This window comes from Amblyomma maculatum, chromosome 2 (assembly GCF_055883805.1).
Source record: "Amblyomma maculatum isolate TAMU_Amacu chromosome 2, ASM5588380v1, whole genome shotgun sequence".
In the NCBI taxonomy this organism is placed as follows: Eukaryota; Metazoa; Arthropoda; class Arachnida; order Ixodida; family Ixodidae; genus Amblyomma; species Amblyomma maculatum.
This window is the reverse complement of record NC_139345.1, coordinates 9,519,339-9,533,348: the sequence shown is the minus strand read 5'-3', so window position 1 is coordinate 9,533,348 and position 14,010 is coordinate 9,519,339.

Below are 14,010 nucleotides of genomic sequence, written 5' to 3'. Positions count from 1 at the left end.
AGTCTATTGAGTACGCGTGAAGCAGCCAGCTGCCTAAAAGCCAACAGCGTCTTTTCTCTCCCTCCCTCTCTCTCTCTCTCTCTCTCTTTCTCTTAGTAAAAGTGCTTATACGCGGCAGGATAGTTGGAAAGTTTTGGTATTCAGTGGCACATAACATTCCGAATGTGATATACAATAAGCACAAAATACCTATAGCTGATTAAAATTTTATTCCTTGGTGCAGTTAAGTGGCGCACTGCGTTTAGCCAGTAAGTCTGGAGCTGCAAAAATTATTCTTTGAAGTGTTAAATATAATCTTAAAAAGGTAACTTATAGAGCACTGAACATTCACCGCCGAGGTGTGCGATTACGAAAGTTATGCTTGTGAAGTGGGCAATTCTTCAAACAGCTAAAGCCCAATTCTATGCATTCACTATGAATATACATCAAGGTAAGGGAAATGCAGTTCACCTTTGCCTCTAGAATACTTTGCGCTGTCAGCGAAAGCTACGGCCACCTTTGGAGCATTCGTTTCGCATATCGGGGAGGCGCCGGTTCCGATGGGGCCGCCCGGTACCCACCAGTTTTTTTATGGGTACACGATTTCCACCCGCCTGCTGTTCTTGGCAATTCTGCATGAAATCGTTGGGAAATTGCACTCTTACAAAAACCGTTGCCCTGATGTGTCGGTGATTCTTTGCTGTAAGACCACCTAAATCAACATCACGCGATAATTCTCACTTGTGACCATTTTAGGCGTTTGTGCAGAAGATGAATCAGTTCAGATCCCAAAAGTGTAACTCTATATAAGCGCGTCGTTTAGCAGCTTTTAAGACGCGTTTTAATGAGTTATGTCCACAAATTTATTTACGCACTCTGTCAGACACCTTTCTTTTCTGGCTCATCATTTGTTTGCTGTCAGATATCAATGCACGTTAAAACCCCGGTGGTCGAAATTTCCGGAGTCCTCCACTACGGCGTCTCTCATAGCCTGAGTTGCTTTGGGACGTTAAACCCTACAAACCAATCAACAAACCAACCATTTGTTTGCCCTGCTTGCTTCAAGTCACATTCTAGCTGCACCAAGTTATTCTTCAGATGTAGGCATTCTGTCCTTGTTTTACATGCATGACGATAAGCCCTCATTTGTTTGAACAAACGCATTCGCTCATATTTCATCAAACGCAAAGTCTATATTTATGTGCAGAAGCGCTAAAGTATTGTGAGTACAATGCCTATAGTTCCGTTACGTGTTCTGCATTTCACTGCTCAGCACCGTTACATTGTTGCTGTGCTTCTGAGATACCCACGCCACCATTGCCGGCGATCACGATTGACAACACAGTGATGGAACTTGAAAAACCATTTACATTTGGCGAACTATTGGCAGCATTAGTCCACGGCAAACCGAAATCGGCTCCAGGACACGACGGAGTAACATGGCAGGAGCTCAGAAATCTTAGCGACGAAGCCCAAGATCAGCTCTTAACTATCATAAACGATTCATGGGAATCAGGAGTGGTGCCAGATGCACTAAAGCTATCATTGATATATCCCATACCGAAATCAGGGAAGGACCACACAAAACCAGAGAACCTACGGCCAATAGCTCTCACATCCACTATCTGCAAATTGATTGAGCGAATGATAGCCGCAAGAATACAGCATTATATCGAATACGTACAGCCTGGGTTGCATCCAGCCCAGGCTGGATTCCGTCCGAATATGGGCACGCATGATTGCCTTTGGCTGCTCCGCAGGGTAATCAACCGCAGGTCTCGCAAACAGACACCAGATTACATCCTCGCGGTTGATATGCGCAAAGCATTCGACAATGTAAACCAACAGGTAATCCTACAAGAATTAGCAAAAAGATATCCCAGCCAAAAAGCATACAACTGGATATGCAGCTTCCTTCAAAGTAGACCTATTAGGCTTCATGGCAAAGCTTCGGGATGGAGCCCCAGAACCTATTACTTGGATAGGGGCGTGCCCCAGGGCTCTATCCTCGGGCCTTTGCTTTTTAACTTGGCCATGACCCGCGTAGCAGAAGCGCTCGAGCGAGACACTTCGGCCCGCTTCACCATTTACGCAGATGATGTCACCATATGGACAGAGGCAGTGGATTACCCAAATGAAGAAGTCATGCAGACGGAGCTCCAAGCAGCAATCTTCAGCCTCACTGACAGCTTGGAAGCATTGGGGCTACAGCTCTCACCTGAAAAGACACAACTCATAAGCATAGACGGCAAGAATTCTACAAACACCAAAAAGCAGATTACACTGCATCTTGGACAACACAACATCACGTCTGCAAATGGGCAGACAAAAATCTTGGGGGCACAGATTTCTAGTTGCAACAGTCCTCGTAAATGGATTCGTACATTGCAACGTAACTGGACCCCGATGTTGCATATGATTCGCCGGATTTCAAACAAATACGGTGGAGCCCGGCAAAAATCGTGCCAAACACTGTCTAGAGCGGTTGCTGTAGGCAGGATTTTGTACGGGGCACCTGTCTATGAGTTTTCTAATCGCGACGTTAAAGACATCGAAAAGCTACACAGGGCCACTCTTCGCACCATTACTGGGCTTCCTAAGCACACGAGAAATGAAGAGCTGCTTAAAATGGTCAGCATACCACCCATACAAGACATTATAAGAGAAGCAAAAATAAGAATGCGATCCCGACTGGAAAACACGACCCAAGGGCAGCAGATCATGGCATGGGACAACCGAATCAACATTGCTCCGAGGCCCCTGGGGACAGACACTTCACCCCCGTGGGAGGCGCCGGTAATCGCACTAAGGCCACAACGACCTATTAGTAGACGGAATGTGGTAGCTAGGCAACTTTTAGCACAGAGAACTGCCCTCACGAGACCACTCAATACAATAGACACTGACGCTGCAATTAGAAATGAAAGGGTGAGTGTGGCATGGGTGTGTGTGCCAGCGCCTCAGCACAACGGACAGCACACGTGCCACCACTCCGAGTTGCTTGCCATATGGGGAGCCATAAATACCATTACGACCGCTGCAGCCAGAAAAGATAACTTCAATGGTTATCGAATTTTAACCAAATCATATGCAGCGATTGCAGAGCTGACGGCACCAACTACAGACGACGCAGTGGCCAAGGACATCAGAAAGAGGCTGAAGGGAATGCGGGAAGTTGGAATAGAAATTCAAATTATATGGACACCGGGACATACTGGCACGGACGGGGGAAACGCAGCCGCGCAAGCGGCCGCCGCGCAAGCGGGTGGGCTTGCTGAAACGTACAATGCCCAACACCCCAACTCCATGCCTACACCGACAGACCTAAATCCTTACCAAACAATGCTCACTAAAGGCTCCTCTGGCAGATCGATGATGCACTATGTACGCACAAAAATAAAACACGACAGTAAGCTTAGATTACATGAAGCGACACCAACGCCGGTGTTTGAGGACACAAAAGGGCTCACTCGACCACAAGAAATATTTCTCAACAAAGTAATAACAAACGCTGCTTACACACCGCACATACTTGACAAGTGGTTTCTCCGAAGACACGAAACACTCAAACACAACATATACATATACACGCACTGTCAGGAACAGTGTACAGCAGACCTAGAACATCTTATATGGCAATGTCCATCGTTTTCACAAGGAAGAAACAAAATTACGCATATTCCACACGACGACATGCCCACATTAGCAGGTCAGGTTATATCAAGCACCGAAATACAACACTCCATTGCTACATACGGCAGTGAGAGCGGCCTGCTTCGAGTAGTGTGAGAGAGGTCGACTCACAGCGCGAAGATCGGCCGCATGGCAAGCAACAAGCAACAGCTTGAAGAACCGTTAAGACGAAGAAGTTACACTCCCATCCCTCCCAACTCCCCAAGAACCCAAACAGCGGCCGAGAGCCATCCCTTCCTTTCAATAAAGGCTTCATTCATTCATTCACTAATGCTTAAATTCGGACGAAGTCAAATTTTGGGTGGTGAGGTATCAAATTTTGGGAGTGGCCCATCCAAATTTGGAATCTACCATTGAGCTGGTTATATTTAAATTAGGTTAGACAGCAATTACGCCCAAATTCGGACGAAGTCAAATTTTGGGTGGTGAGGTATCAAATTTTGGGAGTGGCCCATCCAAATTTGGAATCTACCATTGAGCTGGTTATATTTAAATTAGGTTAGACAGCAATTACGCCCAAATTCGGACGAAGTCAGATTTTGGGGGTCCAGGATGCGAAATTCTAGTCGCGGCCCACGTGAATGGCCAAATATCCCCAGAAATGGTCATACTCCGATTAGGTTAATATCGATTTTGGTAAAATTATAGTGAAGTCAGATATTGGGCGTCCGAGGGTATAAATTTTGGTGGTGGCCCATCCTCATCCTGGTGGCTCGTCCCCTTAATTGCCATACTCGAATTAAGGCCGACATCAGTGTTAGTCCAGTTTTGACGAGGTTAAAAATTTTGATGTCGGGGTATGGAGGAAGGGGCTAAATTTTGGGCGTGGCCCTTTCCAATTTAGGGGTTATGACTGAACTTGTCGTACTGAAATTAGGTTAGACACTGATTTCAGTCGAGTTCTGCCGAGGCAAACGTTTTGGGCAGAGGGGGCCAAATTTTTGGGTGAATTTAGAAGCCACTATCGAGTTGGCCATACCTTAGTTAGACTGGATACCAAATTTGGTGCTTTATATAAATTAGTAATGCAACGGATTATTGACACTGTGCGAACACGCTGTGGTTACAGGCTCTGTCCACACACTGAGCACACTCTGCCGGCACTGTGCGACGCGCTCGGCCGATGCGCTCTATCCACGATGCTCAGCCAAGAAAGGATTTCGCCTTAAAATGTGCAATAGAATGCTACTGCTCAAAAACGGGCTATTCAATGCAGAGGCAAAATTGAAACATCGAGGAACTGCTCAAAGCTCAGGCATTTGTCGGTATGTAGAAGTTTGAAGTTTGAAGTTTATTCTTAGTTTCCTTACACAGAAACTAAAGGACCCCGAACAAAAGGTGTGTACTTGAACTTGGCCAGGTTCAGAGCCCCATACAATTTGTACACAGGGGAAACAGCACGGTACAGATGAAATTGTTTTTTTTTCCACTCCAAAATGCAAATTATCAATAGAAAAATACAACAGTAAGAAGCACTCAAAAAAGGAGAGGATGCCTGTAAATTGTCACAGAACAGCTCAAAAAGCTAAAAATATGAGTATAACGACAGCATGAGATAATTAAGTTACGGTACGACACAATCAGTTACTAACCAAATGTTCGTATAGGATGAGATAAATGATATGACGGCCCTGTGTTAAAACAGAAAAAATCCCGGGCAACGTATTGATCTCACGTATTCTGATAAAACCTTGTATCATGTATTCAACATTGATGCGACATCGATCCATGAAGATTAGTTATTAAAATGATCAAAGACAGAGCGCTTCTTCAAGGACAGTTTTTCAGATACTTTTGGTCTCACCAAAACATCGCTCTTGCACTCAATTTCCAGCAGTCTGTTCCCTCCTGACTATATTGTCTTACGCCAGCGTAGTTGTAGTCGAGGTGAAATTGTTGCGATTTCAGTTAGGATTATTTTGAAACGGCACCCAAGTCAGTCGTTTTAGCGTAAAGTAACAGTTGAAATACCGTCATTCCATGGGAATCTTGTGCATACATGGCATAATTACTTTCGAAAAGGAATTAAATTACGGTACTAATTACTTTGCTGAAAATCGCAGAAAAGTAATTAAACTACATTACTCATTACGGCTAACAAAAAGTAATGAAATTACATTACAATAACTTCTACTGAGTAATTAAATTACTTTCTAGTCTCCATCCATGTAAAAGCTAAGCAAAGCTAGGAAACAAAACAACTTGTTCTCCGGGCGCAAAGCACACGCATTCCTTCGTCTTCCCGCCAAATTCCGTCCCAGAGAGCTATTCCTTCCCTCTTTCCTACAGCATGTCTTATTACAAAAACAAGACTGCCGCGAAAGAAAAAATATAGAAGGGTTCAACGCTGCTGAACCAAATATTGAGCGAAAGCATTAGCTGCGGGTGACTGAGCGTTCTTCTCTTTTTTTCTTCCTCAGCTCACATATAAAGCCCCGCTTTAACCAACCTCTATGAACGTGCCTTAGTGGCCTATAGGGGTAACGTGAATGCCAGGGTCCCAGCAGGCTGATTGTGACATAACCGTTCCATGTGAAACGAGAGACCCAAGTTGGCAGCTCCTGCCAGCCCGTGTGTCACGTGGGGTGTGACGTCACAGCGTCACGTGGGTAAGACCTAACTGCGGCCGGATCACGTGAAGGATTGAATGTGCGAGTAGTATTGCTTTCGCAGTAAAACAGAAACATGGTCGAATGACGGTGATCCGATGAACCCAGCGTCTTGCTGGCCCGGAGTCGTCTCCGCCATTTGAAGGGCCCGAAGAAGCTAGGTTAATTATGGTTTCCGCAGCCCCAAGAATCGACGTCGGCACATTTTTACTCACTGCTCAGTAATACTCAAGACACGGTGGCTCATGCCATGGACCTTCCGCCTATCTCCCACCATCCCAATCCTCCCTCGCCCCGTGGCGACGAGTGTAACCAGACACCAGTGTGCCCTAGCCGACGCAACAGGGAGTGCCACTGCGCCGCGCTCCCAACTAGTTTTCAGCTCCAGCCTTCTTGCACCATCTCTCCTTCATCTTCACCATCTTCACACACGAGGTCTCAGAGGCACTGTTGTGCTCAATGCTCTCTCCTTTTGCCGATCCGTTGCGCTAGCTTCGGCTTGCCGCACGTCGTTCCTGCTTTCGCGGCACTCTACTTCGTTGTCTATTGAAGGAGTAGTGGCGCACTTTAGAAAAAGTAATTTCGAAAGGAAATAATTACCTATGCTGCAAAATCAGTGCCAAGAAGTAATTCATTACAATAATAAATTACCAACCCGAAAAAGGAATTCATTACATTACAAAAGCCCCGCCGGGGTGGTGCAGTGGTAAGACGCCCGACTACTGTGCCGGAGTTCCCGGGTTCGAACCCGACCGCGGCGGCTGCGTTTCGATGGAGGCGAAACGAAGAGGCGTCCGTGTGCTGTGCGATGTCAGCGCACGTTAAAGATCCCCAGGTGGTCGAAATTACTCCGTAGCCCTCCACTACGGCTCCTCTTTCTCTCTTTCCACTTTCATTCCCACCTTCCTCCCTTCCCTTACGGCGCGGTTCGGGTGTCCACAGAGCAAGTGTGACAGTTACTGCGCCTTTCCCTTCCTATGAACCAATTTAACAATTTAACAATTTATTTACATTACAAAAACTGATGAAAGTAAATAAATTATAGTAATTTCATTACTGTAATTCAGTTACTGTTATATCTGATCTTGTACATCTGCCGCCAAACTCTGCAGCATGCTTCCAAGAGGAATTGGCTGACAGCAGGCATCATCAGCTTCAACAAGCCAGAACATATTATTCGTAGATTCCAGTGTTTCAGACTTAGCGGACAAATCGCGCAAGTCTTTAAGGCAGCAAATGTTGTGGTTGCATTTCTAGACATTATTTAATTATTTGTTAAAACAGATAATTCAGAAACCCACACGTGCCCTCTCCTTTCCTGCCCCTAATAGCAGCTAATTACTTGACTTGAAATTGATGAGTGATAGAATCCCCATGTACAGTCTATTCTACGAAGTAGTTTACAGTACATCCGGTCACAAAGCACAGTGTGTTTTATCCCTTTGCCGACAATGTTACAGGTTACAAAAATGAACAAACAATTGACTCAGGTAAAATATACGGTGTGCCAATGCTTGATTTCCTCGCCGATTTTAATCGGAACTCGATGCTGCCTGTGTTGATTATTTAGCTTCGTCAGATTACGTAGTGACAATGTTTACGACTGCATTTCAGCGTTGTGGGGCGGCACATGGTATAAAAAAATACAATTTTACACAAGGTGAGTTTCTTGGCTTCACCAGAAATGTTCAGCCTGAAAGAAAAATCCTCGAGGCTCAGAAAAGTGAAAAAAAAAAAAGTTTAATATACTTTGTCTATATGAGCTGTCAAAATTCTAGAGCGCCCTAGCACTCTGAAAATAGTGATTAAAAAAGGCAAGAAGACGTATTTCAATGTTGAGCTATAGTTATTCATCAAAACTTTGCCGTAAGATATCTGGTGATATTTACACTCAATTCTACCTCGAAGTCTTGCTAGGGAGGAGCCGAATAAACTGAATAATTTTCAGCCGGTGTTTGCCTAGGAAAAATGTGATATCTCCTCCAGTGGCTATCAGGTACCAAAATGCAACCATGAGCCTAGTGACACTGCTTTTTTAAGCTGTTTTTCAATTACCGGAATAAGTGAAAGCTATAATGAACCCGAATTAATACTAATTCCGTTTTTCGTAAGGCACGCACAGTGCAGTCTCTTTTTTTACCTCTGAATACTTTATGATGCTGCCCAACAATCGCCCATTTCCCCAATTTGGACTGTTTGCCAAACATGAACACATTTCTATTAAATATATACTAACCAAGATCCGTGTAACTGGTGCTATGGTCTTTCCAGTTGTGATGTATGGATGCGAGAGTTGGACTGTGAAAAAGGCTGACCGCCGAAGAATTGACGCGTTTGAATTGTGGTGCTGGCGAAGACTCTTGAGAGTTCCTTGGACGGCCAGAAGATCAAATCAGTCGATATTGTCGGCCATAAACCCTGACTGCTCATTGGAGGGTCAAATTCTAAAGTTAAAGCTCAGCTACTTTGGTCATCTGATGAGAAGACAGGAGTCGCTGGAGAAAGATTTGATGTTGTGGAAAAGTTGAGGGTCACCGGAGAAGGGGTAGGCAGCGAACGCGATGGTTAGATGGCATCCTCGAGGCGCTGCAGATGAAGTTATGTGATGTTAGATCACGCCCTATCAGTGTAAGGTGCTACATTATTGGTGACACTTAAACTCATCCTTTAAGAGTATGACGCGAGAGCGTAAGCTACCAGCTCACATATAAACGAAAAGGGTTCACTGCTGCTGAACTGAATATGGAGCGAAAGCATTAGCTGCGGGTGACCGAGTGTTTTTCTTCTTCTTCTCCTTCTACTTCTTCTCCTTTTTATTCTTCTCCTTCTTCTCTTCCTTCTCTTTCGTCTCTTTCTCCTCTTCTTCTTCTTCTTCTTTTTTCTTCTGCTTCTTCTTCTTCCTCCTTGTCTTCTTCTTCTTCTTCTTCGCGGCTGTTCAAGGTCAACCGTGGCGACTGGCCGTGAGCTACGCGACGGCTTGAAACCTGGTGCAGTATTTCTAGCGCAATAAAAGAAGAGATCAGACTACAATACTTTGTATTTTTCATCTTTTGAACGCTAACCGTCATTGAGGTGCGTATTGTATTCTAATCGCTGCAATAGACTTTTCAGGGGCTTCGTTGGCAGAATTTTAGGTTTAGTAACGTCAATGTATATAGAAACGGGTTCCTTCTTCATAAAACCTTTCATGAAAGGCTGTCAAAAGCCATTCGTTTTAGAAAAACTGTGTCTACAAAAGAATCATCCTGTATATTTCACATTATTTTTCTTCCTGTCTCCAAGATCGTAATAGCTCTGAAACCGAAGGCACCAAGCCTCATAAAACTCTTACGGCTTTTGGCTTTGCCCTTCTATTTCTAATATTAGTTCAGTGTCCCCGCGGTGAAGCGCGAATAGGCTGACCTCTTTCCTTGATTTACTGGAAACGGTGGCCTTTAGTTATTTTTTCATACTAACTTGGTCTACGTTACAGCTTCTTCATTTCTTTTTTTCCTTACGCGGAAGCGATGCTTTCATGTTTCTATTTCGTAGACCGCTTTTCACCAGTTTCATTTTGCCACCCTCCTCTGACTTAGAACGAAGCATTTAGCTGGGGCAGTGCTCATGGAATCAGCCGTGTAACGAATGGTCATGGAAGTTGGACATTACATGCTCCCCGAGCGCCGGTGCACAGGCGGTAGAGGGAGCGTTCAAAATTCCGGGACATTAAACGAGCGTCTGTTGGCGAAGCACTGCGGGAAAAGAGCCTCCTCGGCTGATCGAGAGACCGAGACAGGCGCGTAGATCGATAGCGAGCCATCCAGTGGAAACAGACTGCGCTCTTTGAACTAATCGACCGGGAACGTCTGGAGGCAAACGTCGGGTTTGCAAGAGAGAATTTCAAGGCAAAAAAAAATTAAATGTTTGTGAGTGTAGGCCTGTCGCTGCTACAATCGATTCATGGGACTGCAACCAGTTCGAAACTTCAATGAAGAAAAAAAGAAAAGGGTTCGGCTACGAATCAATTTTGGGGAGTCAGAAACGAAGAGGTTTTTTTATGCGGCACTGCAGTGACAGGTCAGCTCGACGATATTGAATAGTGAACACAGTTGCGATCACTGAATGTTTCGACTTCAACAGTTGCCTGCAACAACCTCCCCGCAGTCACTCTTCTCAGTTCTCTATATCCTCTCTCTCTCTCTCTCTCTCTCTCTCTCTCTCTCTCTCTCTCTCTCTCTCTCTTTGAGAATCTTGCACCTTTAGACAATAAGTTTCCTTTGGCTATATTTGGCTAACAATGTTATTCCATTCGAATTCTGCACCTTAAGCATTGAGTCCTAAGAGCCATGTTTGTAGTGCTTTGCGATGTCACATCGGACTTCCTATGCTAAATCTGGCATTTCAGAGGGCCAGGGTCTGGCCTCTGCAACACATCACTCATCCCTTCTTACTCCAAACTTCTACCTTACCAGACTGGAAGGGCTTCCCATTCGAGCGGGTAACAAAAGAAAATCATATTCTCAGACCTTGAGCTCTGGGAATGCTTTGCGGGCCACACGGGCCACGCGCAGGAGTAAATCCTTGGATTCTAAACTTTTTACAAAGATTTTATGCATTGACTGAGCCATGGGAAGTCGTGCTTACTGCTGACGAAGCAGAAGAACGTAAGAAAAAAGAAAGATCTCATCTGAGTATGAACGCTGGTAGTTTCATTAAGAAGTCATCGATTTATGAACAAAAACCTTTTTTTAACATTGAAATCTTTTATTTTCGGTATATTCTTTGATTGCAAAAGTTGTGGTCTGAATGGAAACTTGAATTTCAGAAGTTATTACAGTTTAACTTAGTTTTGATGTCAAATAAGTTTATTGGAATTTGATCGGACTCCATCAATATCTTTCCTTGCTTTCTGGCCCACAGAGGCCTAGACCGCCGCATAATGCTTTCTCTCAAAAACACTGCCAGAAACATGTAACATTTGGTCTCGCATCGGCATATCATATAAAATAGCCAGACTTGCAATTCTATGATGAGTCTAGGAGAAAATATTTAAGACCTTCGGCATTGCTGTAAAGAGCGACAATAGACAATAACGAGCCTATAAAATCTGCATGTTTTCGCCACTTTCTTTAATTCCGTCATGGGGGTGCAATATAAATGTCGGCGTATGTACACATGTATAAACTTCGTGCACATACATGAATATATTGACCCTGATTCACGTACGTTGTGATTTACGGCTACCTTATTAAGCAAACTACTCTGCGGAATTCTTACAATCCCCCCAGACGGCGGAAGATAACAATATAAGATAAAGATAAAAATCATAACGCTTTTATATCTGATAGATATAGCATATTGAATGCCAGACAGCCTCTCAAATTAAATAAAAATATCAGTGACGAAAAATTATATGAAGCACATGAAATAAGGTGAATAAAGAATGTGTAGATGCACGCAGTAGTGACACACAAGCGTGATATTTTTCTCTCACTTGCGGCTCCAAAAAGAACACACTACACGAAGCACATCATCATCATGATCATCATCATCAGCCTGATTATACCCACTGCAGGGCGAAGGCATCTCCCATATTTCTCCACTCAACCCGGTTCTGTGCTAGCTGCATCCACTTGACCCCTGCGAACTTCTTAATCTCATCCGCCCACCTAACTTTCTGCCTTCCCCTGCTACGCTTTCCTTCCCTTGGAATCCAGTTTGTTACCCTAAGCGACCATCGGTTATCCTCTCTTCGCACTACATGCCCTGCCCATGTCCATTTCTTCTTCTTAATTTCCACTAGAATGTTGGTAACTTGAGTTATTTCTCTGACCCACTCTGCACGCTTTCTATCTCTTAATGTTACCCCTACCATTTTTCGTTCCATACAACTGGTACCAAAGATTTCAAAAAGAAACTTAAAGCATTAATATTTTCTTTAAATTGAAACGTCAGCTGAAAACCCAAGATGGTAATCTAGTAGAAGTGTTCGGGAATAACTGCTTTTCTAAGAAGAGGCATCCCGTCTCGAAAAGACATGTAAAAACAGCGGTGACTACTTGAAATATATTCAGCCATTAAAATCTTCCTCAATTACAGGTACTGTCCCCAGAGCTCAATGATCTGACTAGCAACAACCTACTAGACTGATACCAGGTGGCGTACTTAAAATGACGACAAAAAGCTCGCATAGAGTTGTTCAATTCCGTCATTAGCCAGAAAATCAATTTTCTTTTTATATTAATCAAAGGAAATTTCCTTGAAAATGCAGCTTTATGGTGGTCAGCAGCGCCCGTCTCAAAAATGCATTCCTCCAGACACTCACGGTGAAATACAAAAAAAGCGCGAATCTCAGTGGCGCCGCGGCGCTCTAAAATAAATAATGAGCACTCGACGGCAGTAAGTTCCATGTTTTCAACTGAGACGCAGGACCTGAAAATGTTTAAAAAAGGACCTGCAGTCGGAATTACGGAGAGCGGCATCATTTGTGATATAAAGAGTGGATTTAAGTTTGTGTCATTTAATGTTGATATCTGCTATGATTATTGGCATTTGAGTACGAACGACCTCTCAAAGGCAGGCGGTTTCTGAACATTTTTATCAGCAGCTCCAAACTTTGAGGAATTCGAACTATTCGTACACCAACGGGGGTTGAAATTTCTCTATATACAAAACGAAAGGGGAGAGCATTCCCACTCCACTTATTTAAAACGTTAAACTGCGCTGGGATAAACACCTCCAGAGAAAACTATGACACTAACACGTAGTTTGCACCAATTAGGCAATCTTATCAGGATTCGCCAAATAAGGAGCATCTCTCTGGTGGGTGACGGTTGGCAGATGTAAAGCTGTTTGGCGAGGCGTGGACAGAACATCACGCGACCTATTGGAATGGTCGAGGTATAAGGAGTTGCCAACTCGAGCGGTTTCTTTCATGTGGAAGAGCGAAAATGGACCGGCTTCGTTTGAAGCTACGCTGTTTTAAAAACCACCAGCATGTCTCTGGAAGGCGGTAGCTGGCAAGTTACAATCCATATGATCTACTTTTCCTAAAAAAAAAAAAAAGGAATTGCCATCACACGAAAAATGATTCAGAAATAAGCATTAATGTATGCCATTTCTGTACACAGGCAGTAACATAGTCATGTCGCATGTGAATATTTTCTCACTATATTCAGTCAACTCGACTTCTTCTTATGTCACCCGTCACAGCCGTCAAGTTCGCGCTTATGCCTCACTCTCCACTCCATTCCCTCATCCCGTTACCGGCTTCTCCTGCCAGTGAAAGCCCTTCCACTTCGTAGCCGTACTTTAAAAAAATACATTCGGCAGGGGTACCACGGGAACTTCGATCTGGGTAGATTCTGCAATCTCGATGTCTCACGACCTTGTCTCCCATCTCAATGGTCTTCTCTGAACCGCTTCTATCTAGCGGCCGTGCCTGAAAACTCTCCTTAGGTGGCGAAGTGCCAAGCATTATCCTGCCTTCAATAAACTGATAAAATACAGTATGCAGTATCAGGAACAGCGTTTGTCGAGGCAGAGAACACGCTGTCATTTATTTATTGCAAGACACAAGTAATACTGCTATGCTCCAATAGGAAACTGATGCATGTTGATTTTTTTTATGAAGGACTGTGCATGCCAATTTATAGACCGCTGAGCCCCATGTGCAGCCCAAGATGTTCTGTCATTCAGATTAGCCTACACCCTACAAAAGGAGGAACAACTCGTTGGTAAGTAGGACTTC